The 24,415-nt window shown below is 39.4% G+C and overlaps 1 long non-coding RNA gene across 1 annotated transcript in view; it reads left to right on the top strand.

Annotated features, from left to right (window-relative positions):
• The first annotated feature begins 267 nt into the window (after window positions 1-267).
• The window catches only part of LOC119534832, a 259,987-nt gene continuing 235,839 nt past the window's right edge, over window positions 268-24,415 (top strand). The window contains exons 1-2 of the long non-coding RNA XR_005217121.1: window positions 268-292; window positions 2,235-2,309. This is a non-coding gene — a long non-coding RNA (uncharacterized LOC119534832). The remainder of the gene's footprint in view (window positions 293-2,234; window positions 2,310-24,415) is intronic.

Genomic DNA, 24,415 nt, shown 5'->3' with positions numbered 1-24,415 from the left:
ATAATCCATTCCTGTGGGTGTTGACCCATTGTAAGTGGGACCTTTTGGTGAGTAGGATTTTAAGATGTGACCCACCTCATTCAGTGTTGGTCTTAATCCTCTTACTAGAATCCTTTATAAATGGGATGAATACAGAGTAAAAGACATTGAAGCTTAGAGAGAAAGCCATGGAAGTAAGAAGTTGAAAGCAATGAAACTTGGAAGAGAAGGGAGAGACCAACAGATACCGCCATGTGCCTTGCCATGTGACAGAGGAGTCCAGGATCACCAGCAGCCTGTCTTCAGGAAGAAGGTAGTGTCTTGATGCGTAGATTTGGACATTTTCATGGCCTCAGAACTGTAGGCTTGTAAGTTAATAAATCCCTTTTGTAAAAGCCAACCCATTTCTGGTATATTGCATTTCGGCAGCCTAGCAGACTAAAACAGTGATGGAGCAGGGAGCAGGCCAAGCAGTTGGCAATATAGGGGGGTATGGTCAGAGCAACTGAGCATAAGGATCTTTGATGTTGTAACATGGCAGAGAGGATCCTGGTCCTGAAGGAACAGAGCTACTGCACAGGGAATTAAGTCTGGGGACAAAACACAGACACTTTAATGAAACTTTAATGAGGTCAGAGAGAAATAGCTAAAGCTGAAGCTCTGAGCTGCTGGCTTATGTGGGGCCTGGGCTTTCCCATTGTCTATGGGGACTATATTAATTCTGTATTGTTGCTGCAACAAATTACTACAAACTTAGCTGCTTAAAGCAACATGAATTTATCTCACAGTTTCTGTAGGTCACAAGTCCAACACAAGTCTCACTGGGCTAAAATCAAGGTGTCACCAGGTTCTGTTCTTTTTACAGGCTCTACTGGAGGAATCTGCTTCCAAGCTCATTCAGATGGTTGGGTGAATTCAGTTCTTTGCAGTTGTTGATCCTGTTTCCTTGCTGGCTGTCAGCTAAGGACCACCCTTTGTTCTTGGATGCTTCTCTCGAGTTCTTGCATGACATGTGGGCCTCTATGTCTCAGAGTCAGCAATGGCACATAGAATCCTTCTTAGGCTTAGAATCTCTCTGACTTCTCCTTCTGCCTCATCTCTCTTGCTTCCTCTCCTGCCACATCCTTCTGACTCCAGCGTAACAAAGTTCTCTGATTTTAAGGGCTCATGTGATTAGATTGGGCCCACCCAGATCATCCAGGATGATTTCTCTATTTTAGGCCCATAACATTAATTATATCTGCAAAGTCCCTTTTGTCATGTAAGGTAACGTATTCACAGATTCCAGGGATTAGGACACAACACGTTATTCTGCTTACCATGAACCTAATGTTGAGCATTAAGTCCTTTTAGCCATGATTACTAGAGGACCATTGAGGTAGGAGGCTTAGTGGAGCATCATAACAATTTTCATCCTGTGGTGATTTCTTCTGTACTCCATGTCATCCCAGCATGAGAGCCTATAGTTTATTTGGATTAAATTATATTTGTCTATCTATCTAGGTGTTATAGTTCTCTACTTGTTTAATGTATGTATGTTTCATGTCAGGACTGTGTCTAGGGGTAAGTGTGTCTGTGTGCACAGAAGAGGAATTGTCCTGGCAGGATATGATTTGAGGGGAACTCCAAGACTTCCCTCAACTAGGCATATCTCTCTCATCAACTATGGTGCCTGAAATTCCATTATCTCTGGTTTACTAGAGACATTATGGCTTCAGGAAGTCTCTATAAATATGCAAATTCTTCTTGGAAGATTAAGTTATTTCAAAGCCATTGATAAATCTTTGCATCCTAATATGTCAACACAGGGTTTTGAAGGAATGTAACTTGGTTTTGAAAAGGTGAGAAGAAGGGAAGTTGATGATTCTGGGAGATCCTAGTGAAGGCTGGCAGGAGTAGGGTGTCAGAGCGGGCAGCACTTGTGATGTGGGAGATGTTCCCAAAGTAAACCACAGTGGGCACAGGGGGATGGGAGGGGGAGGGTAAGACCATAGGCTCTGGAGTCAGATCTCTTGGGGTCATATCTTGCCTCGGGTACTTACTAGCTCTGTAATCTTTATCAAATTCATAAGCCTTCTATTTTTAAATGTGGGAAATATAGATACATTATCTTCCTCATAGGTTGTTGTGGACATTAAATGAGATTATGCGTGTAAAGTGCTTATAACAGTATCTTAGCATGATTGCTTACTAAATGGTCATTACTATCATCCTTATTTTTATTTATTGAAATTCTTTCCTATTTACAACCGTAGGTGCATGGAAACTTGGAAACCTTGCCTGGGAAATTGGTATTATCATCATCACTTTACAGTGGAGGAAACAGAAAGGTAAGATTTTCCTGAGGTTCCACAGAAAGTTAGAAACTGGAATTGCAGTGATGTCCTTCCTGATTGGGTGTACTATACAACCTTCTTAGAGCGCCATGTAGCAGTGCTGTTTCCAAGCATTTTCAAGTGCCACTGAGAGGCAGATTTTGAACTAATTTTTCTGCCCTTCACATTCAGGCTGGGAGTGATTTTTGTCACGGGGGAAGACAAAATCAAGGAATTTAAAAGATGACTTATCCTTGGGAAAGCAGTGACCCTAGTTGCCAAATCTCATGTTTCTACTATGGGATCAAATCTAGATTCTCTTCCAGCCACTCCTCTTCTTGACTATTGAGAGTTTTCATTGACTGGGTTCATTGAGAATTGGTTTTGTCAACTGGCTGCCGCTTGATATTCTAGGGAATTCTTTAATGGCTTGTAGTCATCTCTTTATTAAGCCTATTTCTTCATTCTGAATCCCTGAATTATTTTAGAAATTCAGAAAAAAAGATTTGCAAAAAGAGGAAGGAAGTAAAAGACCAATGGAGAGTGTATGGTACACATCCCAGGGATTCATTATTCTTTCATTTTATCCAATTTATATCTGTTCCTTCAAATATTAATTCTCTATCAGTCTTCTGAATGTTAAGGTGAATTGTTTGATTGACATTTTCTCTTTCACAATGTATTTAGATATAATTTTTTAAGATACAAAGGACAGATTATTATTAATAATATTAATGACGCATTAAAATTGCACAGCTTTGTGCCTTTGAAATCACTTTTATATATCTTATTTCAGTTCATGCTTTAAACTTTCCTGCACTGTAGGAAAGACTTTCTACAATAAATCGTTAATTTTTATGAGAATTTTTTTTCCAGAAGCCTTCTCAAGTTGCCAAAATCGTTGTGTGTCATTTACCTCATAAAAAAATAAAATGCAGTTGAAATGTATAGTGAGGAGATGTGAAATGAGACTACATTTCAGTTCTTTCTTACTTCACAGCTAGTCAGGCTACATCTTGTCACATTTATTACTTCTGCAAGTCAGCCCCTTCGCAGAAAAATTATAAATTATGACATATCTTGATCATTAATCACCTGTGATAGTTGAACTGGAAAAGTTGAATTTTAAGAATCTACTGCAGAGATGGCAAATATGCAGCTTATTTTCAACATTCCCCCACTCCAGCTCCTAATTATTTATGGAAGTATTTCTCGCTTGTCTCTGGACTTGACCTAAGGATCCTTCTTTTACCCAGTTTTGTAAGCAGTCATCACCAATTAGAGTTGGCTCTTTGCCACCCCGTGTTTTTATTTGCCACTCTAATATTCTCTCTGACTTACCCAGGCTCAGGGAATATTAGAATATCAGAATGGGAAGGGATTTTACAGATTGAGAACAACCTTTGGAAACTCTAAAGAAGTGACATGGTAATTTATGGAATCAGGACCAGAATCTGAATTTCTTTGCCCTATAATCTACTAACATTATTAGCATGCAGTTACTTTCCAAAGAAGAGGCAAGACTCCCTCTTTTCCCCCTATTCTTAGTTAATGAAAAAATCACAGAATATCTGAGTCAGAAGGAATTGTTATGTCCATCTGGTCCAACTTTCCATCCATTGTAGGAAGAGGACCATCTAGCCTTGATGTGAATATTTCCAGTGGTGGGGGCTCTTGACAACCCTTTCTATTTTGGGTTTGAGTTAAATTGAAGTCTTCCACCCTATAGCTTTCAACAGGCCCTAGTTTTTCCCTTTAAATGAGCTCCACCAACTGGTGAACATATTATCTTTCCCTTGGAGATTAGACATTTAATTTAATTAAATGCACCTTTATCCAGATGGCTTTTAAGAAGTAAACCTGATGGTGAGCATTTTGAACACAATGTTGAGTGAGCAGGGAGACCCTTTAAGCAGATATGCTTTGTAGAATCTTACTAATAGCTCAATCTAGACAGCTGCTTTCTCTTCGGGGAACAGAGGATGGGGGGTGAGGTAGCCACAGCCAGGGGGTCACAGGTCACATCGCCACACAGGCTGCAATGGAGGTTCTCTGTCCTTAATTCCGATGGGTTACCTTGGAAGTATTTTCTGAGGTTTAAAATGGCTTCCTTTACATATGTGAGTTTCTCCCAATGTGCCATTTTGACAGATAGTAATTTTTTCCACAATGTAAGCCGTTTTGACATGAAGAGTGTGCTTTTCCAAGGCACTTTTGAACTGATCGTTTGCCATCAGCCTTTGACAAAGCTACATATTATCTGAAATACCAAAGGAGCAGCTCTACTCCCCACCATAACTCACAAAGCATATTAGGTCCTGAAATTCTAATACCTCATTTTCATGACAAATGATGCAACAAGAGCTCAAAATGGCTGCCATGAATCTCTGTTTCTGACTGTGATCACAGGGGGAGAAGGAAAGTGCCAAACACTTAACCTCTCTGCTCTGGCACGTGGTTGCATGCAGCATACAGGAAAAGCAGATCATGAGTTAAGGCTGCCATTAATATGGCTTCGGTGCCCTAATAACTTTGAGTGGACTGAATTTTAAAGCCCTGGAATGTGTCAAGAAACCAGGATTGTAATAGTTACGCCTGACATTGCCCTGCACACAGAGGCACTGGAAAATGGGTGATTGACAGTCACAGGAGTGAAAACATCCCATTTAAGTGAGTACATTAATCATGGTTAAAGCTAGCTCTCCAGGGGCTCAATAAGAGTATAAGCAGGTTTCCAAACAGTCTGTAAGCCTTCATTTCACTGAATTGATATGCAAATAGAAACACAACCCCATGTTTGTATCAACTTGGGAGGTCTCCAAATACACTCAGCCTTGGTTATGACACTTTACGCTACAGAAGTAGAAAGCAGTCGAACCCTCATACAGGGGACTCTAATTAATAAAAACCAATGGGCTCTCTCATCAAAAGCATTTGAGTGCTGGTGTAAGATATATCAATGGCATGACCCCTTGACCTCTGTCATATAAATATTTTGAGAAGATGGGTAAAATAATTCCTGGAAGGGAAATGAATTATCAGGAATGAAAGATGCATTTAGAGAGAGAGAAAGAGAGAGCTCAAACTTGTAACCATCCTATAGACTGTATTTAGGATGGTTTTTGGATTTCTTTCTTTTTAAGCAGGGGTGGGTCTGTTACAAAATACTCAAAATGTGCTCCCAAATCAGTTATTATGTAGCCTAAAACAAAAAAAGCCTAAAAATTTGAGATTTTGGAACCCTTCATCCAAGCAATGTAGACGTTAACATCATAGTGGCAGGAAGATTTGTCTTCCTGTTCTGAGGCCTCACTAGCTTTTCCTCATTAGAGTGCTGTGAAGCAGGCCATCGCTGCTATGCATGCCCAATGCCATGTTCTTCCTCCCCGGGATTACTTGAACTCTATGCTTTAGAAGAGAAACTTCTTAGTGGAAGAGCCATTGGGGGCTACAGACAGGGCTAAAGATGAAGGGTTCAAGCTCCTCTGCTTCCCAGACCTCTAGAGAAACCGCCCAAAGTCTCCATGGGATTGACCAGAATAGGGGTCCATTTGCTGAGTTGCGTTTGCTATGATTTGTCTCATAATAAAAATACAGCAAACATTTTAGCATTTAATGGGTGTCATGTACTCTATTAAGTTATGTTAGGTGCATAATCTAATTTAATCCATCTAAAAGCCTCATAAGGTAAATTACTATTGTTAGCTCTACATTACAGATGAAGATGCCAAGGCCCAGAAGTAAAGTGATCCCCTTTCCCCAACAAAAAGAATGGTTGACAGTGTCACACATCTGATATGCTTTTCCAATTAGGTGTTATGCTGTGTGATCTGGGATGGAGATGGGTGCAGTGAATTAGGGTTGATGGTATAAAAGTTCAGGTAGTTTGCTCAAATAGCTCACTCTTTAGAGAAATATAACATTAGAGAACTTCACTTTTTTAGTTTTCTCATTACAAACCTTTTTAAATGGCAAATACCTTGGGAATACAGCACATTTAGTCAGTAACACTTTTACAGTCCATAAACATTTATTGGATCAGCTAGCCATTCCAGGGCAGCTGTGTCAATCCCGGACATCTGTTGGGGAGGGAGCCTGGGAGTCCAAGAAGGGAGGAAACAGCGTAGAAAGGGAGGCTGGGCCACCCTTCATGATACCAGAGAGGGTTCATGGTCCCCACACTGTGCAGACCATTCGAATTACTGCACAAACAAACATTTGTTCACCAACTACTGTGGTTCAGTTACTGGCCTAGATTCTATGGATACAATTATGAATAAGGCATAGATCTTACTCGGTAGACAAGTATGTAATTAATGATAGTACAGTGTGATAAGTGTCCTAATAGAATCATGTAAAAGTGTCACATAAGAGGGGCTTCTAACCTAGCCTTGGAGGTCAAGAACGTTTTCCCAGAAAAGGTGACAGCTAAAATAAGTCCTAAAGGATGCATAATAAGCTGCATATCTCTCTGCTGTACACTCCATTTACCAAAGCAATAAGGAGTGTACTGGTGAGAGGGTTACCATCCTCCAATCCAGCCACATTGATTTATTTGAAGATCCCTGAATATCCACAGTTGCTCACCACTGGGCCATTGCAAGTTTATTACCTCTCAGTCTGTTCTCTCCCCAATATCAACCCACACAATGTACTCCTACTATACACAGACACACACACACACACACACACACACTTTGCACTTGAGAACTCTGATTCATCCTTACTCAGTGCTGGCAGTCCTCTGTTGGCCAGGGCTCATGGTAGGAGAGCTCCAGATAGCAAAGGATATGATGGGTTTCTGAAACAATAGAGACCAGATGGTGATGCTAAAGTGTCAGGAGCAAGGTGGGCACAATTATTTAATAAACATCAGGTTGGAGTGACTGTCAGGGTCCCTGATCCACAAAGAGCTATGGAGATGATTGGCAGAGTTTGGCATTTCTAAAGGCAGGATAGATGAGCAGCTGACAAAGGAATGTCACATCTGTATAACCAAAATAATTCAAGGAGGGATGATCAGGAGGCAGAACCAGATTTTGGACCTAAAACCACTCTTGGAAAGAGAGGCCAGAGTCAGGAAGAAGGCCCCTGCAACACCACAGCAGATGTGTACTGTACTGATTTCCCCAGTTCTTCTCCAAAGGAACCTATGGCCATTTACTAAGGTCACCATACACTTGGGAAAGGGAAATACCTAAACATTTTGAGGACTTTTGGTCGCAGGATTTGAGTTGAGATCTACACCTGTGTATCCAAAGTATCATCACATGCCCCTCCCTCTCCTGTTAGAGTGTGGGCAAATGGGGGCAAGTTAATAAGTGAAGTCCTGATCCACATTGGCTAACAGTGAGTTCTTTGAATTTTTAATTCACTGGTAGTTATTTTCCCTGTCCTTGAATTTATAATTGAACTAAACATGTATAGCAATTGGCAGAATTCCTACATCTGTACCATGTCCCGTGGAGTAAGAGTTATTGTTGTGGGGAAAGCCAAGTGAAAGCTCTGAAACTCCTTCCCATGACCAAAATAAAAATATAACAAACAATATAAACCCAGGGGGATGGTAGACGTTCGTGCCACTAAGCATCTGGTTGGTCTCCTCAAGGAATGGCGCCATATTGGAGCTTAACATTTGTCTCTGTAGCTGAAAGAATGGACATCAACAGTGGTAGTAGCTAGTTCAGCCTGGTGAGTGGGAATCTACGCTATAGGGCTGATGGATAGTCCCCACCTCAGCCACTACGGCCACTTTGTACACGCACCCATGGTGCCAGCCCTGAGATGGCCAATGATAAAGGCTGCTGACTTCACCTAGCCAATCACTCCATATACTCATGTTTTAAGAGAATCTTCTGAAGTAACTTCTTTTTGGTGAGCATTGTCAGGCAATAAAAGTGTTGTCTTCAAACTTCATGCTCCGCGTCACTGTCTGCTGTCCACCGATGGATATAGCAAGAGTCTCACTAAACCTTAAAGAATGGCCTGGCCACTCCAAACTTCTCTGTCAAGAGAAATGAAAGGAAACATCATCTTTGCAGGGGTAATTAATCTTGATTATCAGAGAAATAGGATGCATATTACAGGCAGAGGGAAAGTTCTGTACAAATGTACCAAAGCATGAAAAAATTATGAACACTGATTGTGGGGATAATGAGTTGGAGTGTTGTGGATCAAACTCATATGGGAGATCCTAGCACTGGCCCTGGCACTTATTCACCATTGGGGGCAGTTAAAATTCCAGCTTAGCACTTACTAGCTCTGAAATTCTGACTTCCAAGTAGCGAGGGGCACCCAATTATGTGGAATGGGCAAATCTGTCAATGATTTCCCCAAGGAGGGGTAGGAGAGAGGGATTGATACTGGCCCTGAACACTGCTCTCCCCAAAAGAGGACCCCCCTCTCCCTTTCTCCCATTTTCTTCGTATGAATCAGGGGACTGTGGTTTCCCCAAAAGATTTTGATGAACTTCTCTTCTTATCAAACTCAGCGTGGGGTTTCTAGAACTTTTTGTTTTTCATAGCATTTACTTCCCCATATTATATTTGTGTTTTACAAAGAATACTCCAACTGCAGTGTAGGGAGATTCGGAAAGCCCAGCTAGGAAGCAGGAATCCATGGGTGGGGTGGGATGGAGGGCTGTGTTCTGCGATGCTGAATAAGCAGAAGCCAGGAAAACACTAGAATGTATTCCCAGTGATGGCTGTATTGCTTCTTCCCTGATGACCTTTCTGAAGCTGATGTGGGACTAAGGATCCAGAAAGCCCCAAGAGTATAAATATTCACTTGAGTGGATACCTGCATAGTTTGTAAAAGTTTTTCCTGGGTCATGATTTATGTTCTGAGTACAAAATTTGACTTTTTCCCCTCAGTTCTTGCTTAATCTTCCCTACCTGAATAAAGACCATCATTGGTAGCTTCATGTCCCATAGGGAAACCAGAGGCGGGGAAAAGCCTTGATAAGGACTTGTATTTACTAATTCTCATGGAGCCACCTATTTCTGCTCGGTTCTGCATCCTTGGTTACATAGACTGGGAGGTCAAAGCAAGTGTGTCTTACTGACAGTATAGCATCTGTAGTGCTCCCCATGTAGAAGATAATCTTGGAACTAGGCTTGGAGTTGAGGCAATGCGAGGGAGAGAAGGGGACTGACAGGAGAGATGTTATTTGGTTTGGTGATTAATTGGTAGCTGAGGGGTGGGGAGAGAAATGGAGTTAAGGAAGTTTCTCAGGCTTTTGGGTTGGGGTTTTACATGGATGGGAGACAGGTTAGTGTTTTAAATGCTGGGAGAGGTTAAAGAAGAGGGGAGAGAGGAAATGGAAGATGGAGTGAGATTAAGACTCTAATTGGGAGGGCTTGGGCCTCTGGCTGGATCTCATTGTGGCTCTTGTTGACATTTAGAGTTCTGTTTCTGTCACTCCTCCTACACTGTCCCTTCACAGACATTCCTTCTTCATCTTCCCTGGTCTTTCTTTTCTGGGCCCTGCTAGGCATCCCTGATTTCCTACCTGCTCACACCTAGGATGGGGCCCTCCACAATCCCTGCCCCTTAATCTATAATACAGTTGGCTCCCTGAACTCTTCTCAGGGTACATATTTGCTTTTCTACATCATTGTTTATTCCTGGTATCACCTGGGAGCACATTTACAAAGGCAACCATGTGAATAAATTTGGATAGACAGAAAACACATTAGTTATTTCTCAGACTCATTCTGAAGCTTAGCTGAATTTATTAGATTTGATTAAAGGATTTTATGTTTGGCTTGTTGGAGAGATAGGGATTAGCAATAAGGAGCTTTTCCCTCCGTGGGATATCCAAACTCATCACCAGAGTAGAGCATTGCCCTGCCATTTGGCTGTTTTTCTTTAAATACCAGGTTCTTTCCCTTCATTTGTATTAATGAGGTCCATCAGAAATGATTAAGCTTCAGTGGTTTTGCAGCCCATAAATTATCAAATATAAAAGCTGAGAGGGATTTTAGAAATAACCCCAGTACAAAACTTCATTTTATAGATTTGACAACTAGAGAGGTTAACTGACTTGCTCCAGGCCAAGCAAGTCTCCTGAAATCACTTTTCTTTTTATCCTTAGAAATGGAGATTGGACCACAAAAGGACTAGAAGGTGAGCAGGGAGAAACAAGGAAGGGGAATTCTTCCCCCATGTTCCGTACCCACTCATTCTGAGTACTTTATTGCTATGCTCTTGGTTCTGTCTCAGTTAAACAAGACACATGAATTTTGTGCAGCAAGCAGCTCTGACATTTTGCTAGAGAATATCAAGGGAGTGGTGAGCCAAGGAAAGTTACAGGATTATGAAACCAGAGAGAAGGGATAAGGGCAATATGAAAATGTGACAGAGAAGATGTTACTTGGTGATCAGTTACTCAAGACAATGCTGACTCCGTATTGTATTTATGGCCACAATTAAATTCAGAGCAGGACAATGAGACTCATCTGGGATGAAGACAAGGGCTTTGTGAGACTTGCTTTGCATCCTTCTGCTAAAGAACATAGAACTGTGGAATCAAAGAACCTCAGAGCTGAAAGGGATGGAAAGTACTCTCTTGTTCAACCAAGTCTCAGAGACGTGGAGAGACTTGTCAAAGATCACAGAGCAAGTTGGAGTCAAAACTCGGATAGAATGTGGATCTCCTCACTTATCTGGGCTCTTTCTCAATACCTTGGCTCTTCTGTGAGCAAAAGGTTATGATGTTGTGGAAATTGTCCTTTGCCCTATTGAATTTTAGGTGACAACTCCAAAGGGAGTCATCTTGCAATAACAATTAGGTTACAGAAAATGAACTGGTGACGGTATGGGTGGGGTAATACAAGCTTGAATGTGACAGTGACACTGCCCTGTATGGAATTAACACTGTACAGAGATTAGGAACACGCACGAGTAAATATAATAGGAAACAGGAGAGATAAGTGCCAGATGTCCAAGAGATGATTTCGTTGTTAACTGGTACATTCTACTTGTGACCAACTTTGTGTTAGGTATGATAAAAGAGAGAGAAAATACACATGGTCCTATTCTCTGTCATGAGGTACTTGCCTGTGGCTTAAAAGGTATTGTTTTGGTCCTAAATTTATTTCCTTAGCTTTGCCATCTCTTTTTCATCTTATAGGGCTCTTTTCTTTTGTTTGAGTTCTTGTTTCTCTGAATATGTCTGTGGTGGCTTTGTACAATTTAGTTGTAGTGGAAATACATTTTCCTGATTTCCCTTCCCTATATGGTTCCAAGTTAGGACTGAGCAGAAAAGAAATTTGAGGGAGATTTGGAAAGTGCAAGTGAAACAGTGGTCATTTATATACTCTGTATATAAGCATAAGGCTGACTCTTTTTTTCCAAATAAGATAATTATATTGACATAATTACTAACCAATAAAAAACTATAGGTATAATTTAATTAATATAACTTAGACATTTTAGAAATTTCTAACATGGCGTAAACCACTTGTGAGAAGCTTTTTCTTATTTTTCTCCCTTAGTTGTCACTTTTCAAAGTTTGTGACATGAAGTCATTCATGACCCTTCCTTTTTTTTTTTTTTTTTTTGACTGGTTTTTATTTATTTCCCATCCCTGATTTTTATTTATTAATTTTGTTAGGTACTGAAGGAAGGAGGCTTTTTGAACTGGTTCCTTCTTTTTTTTTTTGTCCTGAAGCCCAATAATAAATTTCTTAAGGATGGATGTTCTGTCCATTTCTGTATCCTCCTCATGGAAGAAGTTCCTAATAAGTGCTTCTTTGGAAACTCTCCAAAGTTTCATTCCCTGTCATCTCTATTACTGAACAGCTGTGGGCACAATGCATCCATCCTGAAGGCTCAGCCTTCCATAGTTCCTGAACAAATACTGTCCAAGACAAGTGGGATCATAGCAATCACATCCTTACTAGCAATTCTCCTTACTACCTTAGGTCCCATATCTAATCTGTCTAGGGTGATTTGTTATTTGTTGTTAATGCAGAAAATCTGAGATCTCACTCAAGATCATCTATGTAACTTCAAAATGTTGCCATTAATTAAAATATCTTGATTCTGTGTCCCATTCATGAGATCAAACCCTTTGGATGCAACATCTGCCTGAGCTGGGCCTGAATTTGCCATTTTCATCTGGACACTAGACAGTGGCCACTCTGAGTGGTATGGAGGGAGAGGATCAGTCCTACAACCAAATAATTACCTCAACCCACCTTTATTCCATTGCTCATATGCCTAGCATCACAACATTCAATGGAAGGTGACTAGTTAGAATGCTTTGGATGACAAATAATAGAAATTTCAACTCAAATATGTTTAAATAATCTAATAGATTTATTGAGTCATATAAATGGGAAAAAAAATCCAGAAGCAGATTGAGCTTTAGGCATGGTTGAAACAGATTTTTATCTCTCTTTTTCTGTTTGACTTGGCTTTGTCCACCTCCAAGTTAGGTTCTATCTTCAGATTGGTTTTCCTCATACAAAATAGCTGCCAGCAGCAATGAGGGCAACCTGCTTCCTTGGTTATGTTCAGCAGGAGAGAGTGTAGCTTCTCATACTTATTATACAAATGTCTTGCCCTGAGCTCTGATTGGGTCATACCTGAACCAATGACTGTAGTAGGGAAATGCCATACACTGAGAGTCTAGGCCTGAGTTATATACCCAAGTCCTCTGGCAGGGGAGATGTTATTAACCTGATTAGGAGAAGAGTCAAGGCTCCTTTCTGGAGCTGGGCAGGAAGTTGGTTACACCCAAACTGCATGGTAGTGAAACAATGGGAGATAGGTAGAGTACATGTTGGAGATGGAATCATAATTTCTATCAGATAAGGATAGGGACTTGAATCGGATCTTAAAGAATGGACAGAATTTGGATATGGAAAATTACACAGTAAGCTTAGATCCACCTGCCTTGTCTAGCAAGAACCCAAGGGCAGACAAATTTTCATCAAATTTATATTACTCAAATGTTGCTCAGGCAGTGCATAATTGTGAGCAAATCAAAGCTCAGTGAAACAGGTGAAGGCTGAGCAGATGGTGAAGGAACGAGGAGGAAACTAATGACAAAATTGGATGGCTCTTTGGCTGAAGCAATTCTATGCTGCATTTTTTTTCTTCCAGAACATTATTTTGATTGGCCAATTACATGCTATAAGATCAGATTGAATTCCATGAAGAAACACTTGGATGGAAATAATTGTAGGTAGAGTCATTTTATTAGTATTCCTAAAGACCTCTGATGAGGAATAATGATGGTAAATCATTAATATATATTTTCAGCTGCTTTAAAAATTAAATGTGTTCCACAATGTGTTTCACAATTTTATAGTCATTATAGAAAGCCCTTTGGGATATTCTCATAAAAGGCATTCCATAAATTTGATCTGTCCTTGTATTGCATTACATTTTATAGCAATAATCTGGCATTTCAAAAAGCTCCAAGGCATTATCTCCCTCAAATGCAGCAATGAAAGAAATGCAGGAGAATGGAAAATAGCAGATTCTGGGGGAGGAGTTGCCATTCTTTTTTTCAGAGTGCTACAAGCAAAGGGTTCAGATGTGATCAATGGTTTTTGGAGAGCTTTATTCCACAATTACCTGAGACTTTCTATGAAACCTCACCAAGTATCTTCTTTATTCAATTGTCCCTCCAGAAACAATGCTGCAGGGATCTCCTCTACCAGATATTTATAATCCAGTCTATTATGTGCCTCATTGTGGTGGGATCTAAGAAGGATGATACAGATGAGTCCAGCCCAGAGGTGTTGTGCCGGTTTGGATGTATTATGGCCCTCCAAAAGACATGCTTTAGTCCAATCTTCTGGGATGTTTGGATTGGGTTGTTTCCATGGGGATGTGACTCACCCAAATGTAGGTGATAATTCTGATTAGATTATTTCCATAGAGGTGTGGCCTTGCTCATTCAGCATGGGACTTCAGTAGTTTACTGGAGTACTTTAGAAAGAGACACACAGGCCCATACCCTTGCTGATGCTGATGCTTAGAAGTTCTTGGAAAGGCAAACAGAAGGACATTTAGCTAAGAGATGAAGCCCAGAGTTTGCCCTGGGATATGCTACGACAGGACCCGCAGGCACTTAGAGAGAAACGTCCTGGGAGAAAGAAACAAGAATGTGCTGCAGCTGAGACATTTTGGAGACAGCTGTTAAAGCAGACTTTTGCTGACGCTTTGGAGATGCTAGCCCAGAGTTTGCTCCTGAGGAGCTAAGAGAACACCCCCAGACTCTTAGAGAGGAACGTCCTGGGAGAAAACCATTTTGAAACCAGAACCCCGGAGCAGATGCCAGCCACGTGCCTTCCCAGCTAGCAGAGGTTTCCCGGACAGTCCTTCGGTGAAGGTACCCTATTGTTGATGCCTTTGTTTGGACATTTTTATGGCCTTCGGACTGTAACTTTGTAACCAAATAAACCCCCTTTATAAAAGCCAATTCATTTCTGGTGTTTTGCATAATGGCAGCATTAGCAAACCAGAACAGGTGTAAAGAGTAACTACCCCATTCTGTTTGCATAACCTGCTGTTTACCATAATCATTATTAAGTTACTACAAGGCTTTGTTTCTTTAGTGACCATGGTGCTTTTCAAACCTCTCTAGGCATTTGAAATAGCAGGTATAAATCTACACAATACTCATAAAAGGAAGGCAAGGGATCTCCCTAATTTGTTGAAGTATTCAATTTTTTTCAATCATCTATGCTTACTGTTTTAATTTTAAGTTGGAGAACCTAAAGGGTGTGCCTTAAAGGTATTGAGGTCAACTGCATCATACAGTTCTAAATGGAAGGGGCCTTGACATTAGTGCATAGAAGACTTGCAATTGAAGTCATTTAAATTTGGGATTTTGAGTGATAACATCAATTTTCTGGGCTACATTTGATACAGAAGTAACCTAGATTCTACCCAGAGACTAAGCGACATTCTTCTGGCTGAAACAAATAGAATAATGAATTAAAGAAAATGAGAGAGGGAAGAAACTTGTGGGACGGGAGGTTCATTTCAGGAATCTTAAATGCTTCATGAGAGCAGGACATGGCCTTTAAAACGGGAGGGCTTTCACTTTGTTAAATTGTGTGAGTGGCAGCAAACTTGTGGGTCTCATATTACATGGCATTATTTGGCTATGCTGGTGTCTGGTGACCACAACTGGGCAACATGGCTATGGTAGCCATTACTAGTATCCATCAATATCCGGTTCTAGTCTTCCCAGGTTTGTGGAAGATCATAGCTCCCAGACCCCTGTAGTTAGATAGGCATATGATTAGTTCTAGCTCATGAAATGTGAGCCAGAGTGACATGTCATGTCCAGGCTTATACAGTAAAATGTCTTTCCCCTCATTCAAGAACATAGAGGTTTTGTGCTGAATTGATGAAGCAACAAGAAAAAAAGTGTCCCAGGTTTCTGAGTCACTGCATGGAGGATAGCTGCCCTGGATTGTTGCCCACATCACAAGATTTTATAGGAAAGGCAAATACATTTTTGTTGTTAAACCACTGATATTTTTTGAAGTTTTTGCTACTTCAGCATAGGCTAGCTTATCTTGACTAATATGATAGCTGAACATAATTTGAGATGGAAATAAAAGGAGGTTATCTCAAACTACTACGTAATACAGGCTTGTGAATATTTAGCTGAAGTAATATCTGGTTCTTATTTCATTCCAAGAAGGTTTCTGAGGGCAATAGAGGCCTGGAGGAGTAAAATATCCATCTGTTACAACCAGCTTAGCCTCCAGACCAATGAGCATGCCAGGCATGGAGTTAGACATGAGTTTAACAGGACTTACAGAAGATTTGTTCCATAGCAGCGATGGGCTGAGAAAGATGGAAGTTAGTGCTATACAAAACAGGGAGCACCGGGTGTGGTTTATAATGGTTAGGACAAAGGGTGTGTGAGAACAGAGTTTTGGCAGGTCTTGTGACACACGGCTATGACACAACAGTAATCAGGGGAGGGGAGTTTCAGTTTTTTGTTTACAATACATTTTCCTCCCCTGGGGAGGTCTGATGACTTTTTTTTTTTTAAATTCAGTTTTATTGAGATATATTCACATACCATACAGTCATCCATGGTGTACAATCAACTGTTCACAGTACCATCATATAGTTGTGCATTCATCACCCCAATCTATTTTTGAACATTTTCCTTATAGCAGAAAGAATCAGAATCAGAATAAAAAATAAAAATAAAAAAAGAGCACCCAGATCACCCCCCCCACCCATCCCACCCTATTTTTCATTTTAGTTTTGTTCCCATTTTTCTACTCATCCATCTGATGACTTTTAATGTTTGTACCGGTCAAGTAGGTGGCTGCATGAAATCACTATGGAGGGGAGGAGCCTGGGCCCTGGGTTCCCACACCATCTCACTGGTCCTCTGCTGTATACATAGGAATAAAAGTAAGGACTGGGAAATGGCTGGTTTGGATATATTATGTCCCCTGGAACAGCTGTATTCTTTAATGCAATCTTGTGGGGGCAGACTGATTAGTCTGTTGATTAGGGTGACACCTCCTATTGAATTATTTCCATGGAGGTGTGGCCTCACCCATTCAGGGTGGGTCTTGATTAGTTCACTGGAGTATTTAAGAGAGAAACTAAGAGACAACAAAAACCAAAATGCTTGCTGATGCTTGGAAACTCTTGGAGATGCAGACAGAAGGATGTTTGGAGATGCTAAGCTAAGGGATGAAGCCTAGAGTTTGCCCTGGAGAAGCTAAGAGAGGACCCCCAGACACTTAGAGAGAAATGTGTTGGGAGAAAGAAGCAAGGACGCAGAGGAGCTGAGGGAGAAGAGCTAACAGCAAACCAGAAATATTTTGCAGAAAGCCATTTTGAAACACAACCTAGGAGCAAAGGACCAGCAGATGCCAGCCACGTGCCTTCCCAGCTGACAGAGGTGTTCCAGATGCCATTGACCATTCTTCAGTGAAAGTATCCTCTTGTTGGTGCCTTAGTATGGATACTTTTATGGCCTTAGAACTGTAAATTTGTAACCTAATAAATCCCCTTTATAAAAGCCAATCCATTTCTAGTATTTTGCATAATGGCAGCTCTAACAAACTGAAACAGTAAATATCTTCAGGATGCTCCCAACTTCCATATCAGGAAGGACATTCCTCATTTCCACACCAGAGAGAGAACAACAGTTCCAGTGAATCCCCATCCTAGCTGTTAGTCCTGTTGGTTAACTGAGTGAAGAACACCAATTGGCTTCTAAGGTCCACTCCAGGCACTATCCAAACAATGTGACAGGTGGGGATATGACAGGGTGCTCTGAGAGCCCAAAGAAGAAGCACTTAGTGGTCACAGTGGACCACTCTGAGGTTCTTATTATATTTGTGAATCTAGCATCTGACACATAGTGGTACTCAAATGAACAATGAGTGTACAAAACTAAGCAAATGGGCTTCAGTTAGAGGCAGTTTCAGCAGGACAAGTTTCCAGATGAGTAGAGAGTCACTAATGGAATGGGTAGTTTGACCTAAGCTGAAATGGGAAGATAAAAAAGTGACGTCCGTATCCAACCCTACTGGCCCCAAGTCAAGCTGGGCCTGTGACTCTTCCCTGCCATCACAGCAATGCTCAACATGTTATTGCCTTTTGTATACTGCAACTTTTGTTCCTGGGAGCAAATCCTGTTCTCCTTCATTCTGCCTTCCCATGTCCTAAGGTTCTGGTGGATTTCATTAGCAGCAGCAGGAAATTCTTAGGGGAAAAATCATCTTTATTTATGATAAAATTAAACAATTCTGGGGACCCAGAGGAAATCACAATCAATAGAATGTTTTTCCTAAATGCTGTGATTTCTAATGGAGTTGCTGTACCATGATTATACTCCAGTGGAGTGTGTCTTAGAGTTAACAACAGTTTCATAATATTGTTGGAAAGAATAGATTCCAGTGAGAACCTTGCTTTTCCATAACTCTGTTTCCAAAGAAAGCAATAATATAAGAAGCCTAGGATGCTTCCAGGACATATATTTATTCCCTGCAATAATCTTGTGGTTTCTTCTTCCTACCTGCCCTCAGATACTATAGAATATGGGTCCTTAGTCCTTTGGATTGCATTGTTGGTTCCCAGTTTATCATCACATGAACTTCTCTTTTTCCTTCTCTTTTGATTTCTGGAAAGAAGAGGCCCAGAGCTGTTGAGACAGAGCACCCTGAAATGAATTAGTACAGAGGGGGTGGGTCTTGAGAGATGCCCTTAGTTGGAATAGGTGACCGGAAGATCCCAGTGGGAAACACTAGATGGAAATCAGAACAGAAGGAGATAGTTCTGGTGGGACCCAGCAGCAGGCAGTAAGCAGAGGACCAGACTCTAGACCTAGAGTAGTTAACATATGAGTAGAGTGTTGGGACTACAGCTGTTCCTATTGACCAGTATCCTTAAAATTTAATTAATAATTAAATAAAGTTAATAATTATTAATTTTGACATTTTCCTGCTTTCTCGTACAAATAGTTTTCTAGAATATGTTCCATAAAACTTTTCACACTGGAATTCAACTGGCTATAAAATAGGATATCTTTTTCTATTCTAACTACTGCATAGAGAAGCAGAAGCTGCCAGTGTCTAAATCAGCACTTACTGTGTTTAACTAAATTGTAATATTAGAGCATTTATTAGCTCAGTTTTTGCACTTATAGACTGAGATGGGCTAATATAGAAATCTTGCCTTTCTTTTGTTTATTTGTTTGTTTCAGAGGTCCGATGAAAAGTAAATGTTTTTCTTTTCATCAACTCCCTTTGCCCCTAGATTGAAATACCCTTATTGGTTTGGAAAAATTCTAGACAACTGAAGAAATTTTAGAATTATATGGGTGGCTACTTCCCTTAGAGGCTGCTGTAATGGAAAGTTTCTTTAAGGCACCTGATTTACTGTAAGTACCTCATTGCAGTGTAGGAAGGACGGTTTTATCAATAAATGGTGCTGGATCAATTGCATATTTGTATGGGAAAAATGTATCTTGACCTTTCTCTAATACTGTACTCAAATATTGATTTGAAATGGATCATAGACCTGTGTATGGTAAAGCTATAAAACTTATAGATGAAAGCTTGGGAGAATATTTTCATGACCTAGGGGTAGACAAGTTCTTAATCATAACACAAAAAGTGCAACTATAAAATTCAGAGTTGATAAACTGGACTTTACAATTTAGAACTGTGGTCCATCAAAGAACACCGTTAAGATAGTGAATAGACAAATTGCAGATGGGGAGGAGATATTCATAATACATGTATCTGTCAGAAGACTTATTATCTTGAATATGCCAAGAGGTCTTTCAAATCAATAAGAGAAAGATAACCTAATTAAAAATGGGCAATAGACTTAAGCAGAGAGTTCATAAAAGAGAATAATCAAATGGTGAATAAGCATATGGAAAAGCACGAAAAATTTATTACCCCTCAGGAAAACGCAACCAAAAGTGACAAACAGATATGCTACACACCCACAATAGTGGTTAAAATTTAAAAACTAATAATGCCAAGTGTTGACAAGGTTGAGGACAAAATAAAATTTGCATACATTGCTGGTGGAAATGGAAAATTGGCAGTGTTTACTAAGTCTCACATACCCTATAACCCAGCAGTTCTACTAGGTATTTACCCCAAAGAAATGATTGCATATATCCACCAAAGGACATGTATGATGAGAAGGCTAGCAGCACTACTTATAACAGCCAAAATAAAGGAAGTACCTAATGTCGATCAATAGCACAAAAGATAAAAAACTCAAAAGTACCACAGTAAGAAAGATAAACTACTGCTGTACACAACAACATGGGTGAATCTCAAAGACATAATGATGAGTCAAAGAAGCAAACACAAAATAGTACATACTTAGTGATTCTGTCGACATGAAATTCAAGAACAGGTAAAACTATTCTATGGGGATAGAATTCAGAATAGTGGTTGTCATTGTGGGAAGATATTAACTGGGAAAGGTGATATATATATGATATATTTGATACATATAATGTATTTGATATATATGATATATATTTTTCCATATATATTTTATATATGGAAAAATTCAGGCTAGCTACTTAAGATTTGTTCACTTGACTGTAGCTAAGTTATATCGTATAAATAACAATCCTACTAATAAAAAGACAGACTGATAAAGGCTACTTGCTTTTCCAATCTAGTTTCAACTTTCTTTTCTTCTCACCCTGAGTTCGTATTAGATTATACTGAAATGAAAGGCAATCTATTTCATTAGAGGAAGAATATGTATATTTAGTTTTGTTAGTAGATAAAATGTGTTGAGTCGATGAATTCAGGGGAGACAGAAGAAAAATCTGATAAGACATGAGGAGATGACATTAGAGTTTATATTCCAAAAGAATGTGACCAAATGGAGTAGAATTTTCATTTGTGATTGAACTGAGCAGACACCTCTCTTGGTTACTCTAATCATTGGGCTCCCTCTGCATGTTCACAATTTATGATAAGCAATGGCAAAGTGACCCTCCTAAGTTCTTGAGGGTGAAATGCCCATCTCATGGGTCCTGCATAGACAATGAGGAGCAGTAGTAAGGTTTGGATAAACTTCTCTTTGTTCCATTTTGGAGGCAAGTCGGAGGAGACTTGGGAGGGGTATGTATGGTGGAAAATGGATGAGATCTCAAGTAGAGCCTTGAATTGCAAACAAAAGTGATGACAATTCTTGCAAGCTTGGGAACTTCTAGGGACAAGAAGATCTATTTTGCCATTAATATAGTCAGTGTAAATAATTTAAATTTTCACAATCAACATTATGTCATCAGTTCTACTTGGTGGCCATTCCTCCTTGGAAGGACTTCTAGGACTGGAGGATGGTAGAATTCATTCTCCTGGCATGGTGGCTCTTATGAATTGGTTTGAGTCACCAGAAACTGTGGCAGCTTATTCCCTCAATTATTTTCTCTTTTCCTTGCTACCATTAAGGAATGTTGAGCCCACCCAATGGTTCATCCCTCTCACATGTTAGTTGCAAGGGAGGGAAGTGCTGAGAGTCATAGAACTCTAGAATTTGAAAGATTTGAAGGACCTTGGTGACCATTTAATAAAAACCTTCTACCATGTACAGAGTGTGCCAGATATTGTTGTGAGTGCTCTCATACAGCTGCCTCAGCATTTTATATTTTATCGATGTACTTTCCTATTATTATTTGGTTTGATTTTCACTATAAACTTGTGATAAAGGGATGGACAATATTAGTACTTAAAAAAAAGTCTAAGGATCAGAAAGGTTTAAGGTGACTTGACCCTACTGGTAATTGACCCTACTGGTAATTGAAAACTTTGAACATCATCTAGAGTTTTGAGTCCAGTGATCTTTTCTTCATGTGATAATTCTGTTCTGAGAGCAGTTGGGATTTATAAAGGAGGAAGAGAGTCGTAAAGCACAGGTCATATCATACAGGAATGAGGTTGGGGGAGTAGGAAGAGAGGATGAAGGATCAAAGACATGTTTGCCTACTTCCCAGTTCTTCTAGGGCCACCTGTGGCTCATTAGGCTATTGTGGATTGAAGCTCCAAACTTTTTTCTGGAGGAAAAATAATAAGCAATGGTATTGACAAGTCCTGGGTAAGACTGTGAGGAGAGTGTAACTACTGATTTAGTTCACACCCTCCACTTATTTAAAAGTTGTACCCACTTTTCTTTCAAGTGATATCACCACTGAAGCCACTCTTTCTGCAAGTTTCATTTTACAGATTTCCTTGTTGCCTCTAAAGTTAATGTTGTATCCTCTTAAATTGGTAATTTGTTAGAAGACTGATTATTTTTTCTTTTTCTCATGCTTAATTTTTGTCAGCTCCATTGGACTCCTTTATCCATGAGGGCAGGGCCCATATCTGTTTCATTCATTCTTATATCCCCAACAATACATCTCCTAGTTCCTCCTTCTGCTTTCCCTTCTCCAATCAATTTTCTGCACTTTGAAGAAAGGTCACAAAGCCAAAATAGTATAAGCTAGTGAAAATAACACTTGTAATGGTTTGTCTTATGTGTCAACTTGACTAGGCTATAATACCCAGTTATTTAATCAAACACCAATCAAATTACTGCTATGAAGGTATTTTGCAGATGTCGTTAACATCACCAATCAGTTGACTTTAAGTAAAGTCTATTACCCATTGTGGTAGTTTGAAACTGTATGCACCCCAGAAAAGCATGTTGTTAAAGTTAATCCATTCCTGTGGGTGTGGACCCCTTGTAAGTAGGATCTCTTCTTTTTATTCTTTTTTTTTTTTATTAGAGAACTTGTGAGTTTTCAAAACAATTGATGGAAGATTATTAAAATAGTTCTATCTATCATCCATTATTTACATTAGGTGTATTTTTCTCCATATACCTCTCTATTATTACCACCTTATCATACATTTGTTATAATCCATACAGTATCGTCTGTCATCTACAATATGGTTCACTATGCTGTACAGTCCTATGTTTCATCTTTCAATTTTTATTCTAGTAATATATGCATCCTAAGTTTTCCTCTTTTAACCACATTCACTTGTATAGTTCATTACACTGTTGATTACACTCACAAGAATGTGCTACTATCATCACCATCCGTTTCCAAACCTTCACAATCAGCCTTAATAGAAATTTTGTACAAGTTAAGCATCAACTCTCCATTCTCTACCCTATTCTATCACTTGGTAACCTATATTCTAGATTCTAACTCTATGAGCTTGCTTATTATAATTAGTTAATAACAGTGAGATCATACAATATTTTTCCTTTTGTGTCTGACTTATTTCACTCAACATAATGTCCTCAAGGTTCTTTCATGTTGTCATATGCATCAGAACGTCATTTCTTTTAACAGCTGAATAATATTCCATCATATATATATATATATACACATACCACATTTTGTTTATCCATTCTTCAGTTGATAGACACTTGGGTTGCTTCCATATTTTTGGTAATGGTAAACAATGCTGCTATGAACATCAGTGTGCGAATGTCTGTTCAAGTCCCTGCTTTCAGTTTTTCTGGGCATATACCAAGTAGCAGGATTGCCGGGTCATATGGTAATTCCATACTCAGCTTCCTAAGGAACTGCCAAACTTTCTTCCATAGCAGCTGCACCATTTTACATTCCCAGCATCAATGAATGAGTGTTCCTATTTTTCCACATCCTCTTTAAAAAAATTTTCTTAATAGTGCTATTCTAGTAGGTGTGAAATGATATCTCATTGTGGTTTTGATTAGTATTTCCTTAATAGCTAGTGATGTTGGGAGTATTTTCATGTGCTTTTTAGCCACTTGTATTTCCTCTGGAGAAATGTCTATTGAAGTCTTGCCCATTTTAAAATTGGGTTGTTTGTCTTTTTATGTTGAGCTGTAGGAATTCTTTATATATCCTGGATATTTGACCCTTATTGAATATATGATTCAAATATTTTTTTCCCTTTGATTAGGTTGTCTTTTCATTTTCTTGACAAAGTCCTTTGATGCACCAAAGTTTTTAATTTTGAGGAGGTCCCCTTTATCTTTTTTTTTTCTTTCATTACTTGTGCTTTGGCTATAAAGTCTAAGAAACCATTGCTTACCAAGATCTTGAAGATGCTTCCCCACATTTTCCTCTAGGAGTTTTATGGTCCTGGTTCTTATATTTGGTTATTTGATCTATTTTGAGTTAATTTTTGTATAAGGTATGAGATAGGGGTCCTCTTTCATTCATTTCCTATAGATTTCCAGTTCTCCCAGCACCATTTCTTAAAGAGATTATTCTTTTCCACTTGAATAGACTTGGCAGACTTCTTAAATGTCAATTTTCCATAGATGTGAGGGTTTATTTCTGAACTCTCAATTTAATTCCATTGGTTAATATATCTATCTTTATGACAATACCATGCTGTTTGGACCACTGAAATTTTGTAATACGCTTTAAAGTCAGGAACTGTGAGTCCTCTGACTTCATTCTTTTATTCTACTTGATTTTTGGCTATTTAAGGTCCCGTACCCTTCCCAATAGCTTCGATAATTGACTTTTCCATTTCTGAAAAGTAGGCTGTTGGAATTTTGATTGGAATTTTGTTGAACCTGTAAATCAATTTAGGTAGAATTGACATTTTAATGATATTTAGTCTTCCAATCCATGAACA

The sequence above is a fragment of the Choloepus didactylus genome, chromosome 5 (assembly GCF_015220235.1).
Source record: "Choloepus didactylus isolate mChoDid1 chromosome 5, mChoDid1.pri, whole genome shotgun sequence".
Lineage (NCBI taxonomy): Eukaryota > Metazoa > Chordata > Mammalia > Pilosa > Megalonychidae > Choloepus > Choloepus didactylus.
The sequence above is the reverse complement of the archived record's forward strand: the minus strand, read 5'-3'. Positions and strand labels throughout refer to the sequence as shown.